Raw genomic sequence first — 1589 nt, 5'->3', positions numbered from 1 at the left:
CTCAGCGTCGGAAACTCATCGCTCTTTAAAAGAAACCACCCCAGTCCGAAATGAATGTTTGAGCGATATCGAAACGACCTCGTTATGATGTCGTCAGACAGTCCACTCCTAGCGAAATCGCGGAGTCGTCCGTGGGGTCCTCGTGAGTTCGCGGTTTGTCCCGCGGGGTCCTTGCGGTATTGCGGGGGTAGTCCTTCTGCACCCTCGCGGGCTCGCCAGTGGGCCGCGGTGTCCTCGCAGTCCTGCGAGGGTGACTCGCATGGTCAGGGGTTGACACGAGAGTTCACGGGGGTGATTCGCGAGGTCGTGGGGCGGTGCGTCGCGAGCGAGGTCGTGGGGCGGTGCGTCGCGAGCGAGGTCGCGAGGTTGAGAATTATTCGCAAAGTCCTGGCGTCAAGGTAGGTCACGGTTGTGGTCCTCGCGAAATCTTCCTGGCCGTCGCGGGCCCACCGCGGGGCACGTGCGGGCATGCTTTTGTTGTTACTCCTCCTCCCGCGAACAGAAATGGGCGATTTGTATTAAGCTCAATAAACGGAAGCGGTAGATTGTTCCGTTATCATTTCGATATCGTTTCGACATCAACTTATAAATCCAGCCTCTGCTCATAGATGGCGCGGTATTTCTAGACTGTTTACCAATGGGTTCTACTCGCCCGTCATAGTTTTCGACATGATCGGTCTCGTAAAAAGATGGTACTTTCGTACAAACAAGGCTAACGCTATACTCCGGACTAATTTTTCCACAAATTTACGAATTACTTTAGTTTATAACGTTCAAATTTGTTTCTCTCGCGCTGCTGACCTTCAGTACTGCTTGATCTACACCCCGCGTGCTGTTCTCTTCTCTTCAGGGTGATTTCACGTCACCCTACCATTTTTGGATGTAACTGTGTGCTATGCCGCGCATCAGCACGCGCTTTCCCAAAGACTATCTCATGTTACACGGCCGAGTAAGTTATACTGACCATGTCTGATATCTAAACGACGTCTAAACGACGTCTGCAACTTTGTCGGTAAAGTGTCGATCCAGTGACCACCTCAGCATCGAAATGACACGATAATCGATTTTGGATCGACACCAGTAGATCGATATCCAATCGATGTGTTTTCGACATTTCATTTCTCACTGGGTGGCGAGCGCGCTGGTGTGTGGTCCGGACACCGTCGGCCTGGGGATCGAATCCCCTTGATTTATTTAAGTTTTTCTTTAAGAAAATTGACACTTCTGACACAACGTTCGTGTGAATCCGACTAGGTCTGCAGCAAGGTAAGGAAGTCGACTTCACCACCTACTCAGCAGGCACCGAAAAAAAGTTCACCCCCAACAGGATTCGATCCCCGGGCCGACGGTCTCCGGACCACACCAAAGTGCGCTCGCCACTCGGCTGTCCGCTCCACTTGCCAACGGACAGTTCAAACCTCGGTCACCAGCTTCCCGAGTCTTGGTCTCCCGTATTGCACGCGTTCAGGTCGGGTCAAGTCCACCTCCTCGACGCGCTGCAGCCCGGGTCGGCTCTTGGCCCGAAACACGCAAAATGGCCACTAAAAGAGCCCCTTGGGCGCGCGGGGGTTAGGTTAGGTCCATTTATG

General features: G+C 53.1%; 1 protein-coding gene across 15 annotated transcripts in view; it reads right to left on the bottom strand.

The window, feature by feature from the left end:
• The window catches only part of LOC113217386 (tensin-1), a 283044-nt gene that overhangs the window by 8823 nt on the left and 272632 nt on the right, over positions 1 to 1589 (bottom strand). The gene's annotated exons all lie outside the window — the stretch shown is intronic.

Source organism: Frankliniella occidentalis, unplaced genomic scaffold (assembly GCF_000697945.3).
Source record: "Frankliniella occidentalis isolate FOCC.00 unplaced genomic scaffold, Focc_3.1 Scaffold106, whole genome shotgun sequence".
Classification (NCBI taxonomy): domain Eukaryota; kingdom Metazoa; phylum Arthropoda; class Insecta; order Thysanoptera; family Thripidae; genus Frankliniella; species Frankliniella occidentalis.
This window is presented reverse-complemented; position numbering and strand designations above follow the sequence as displayed.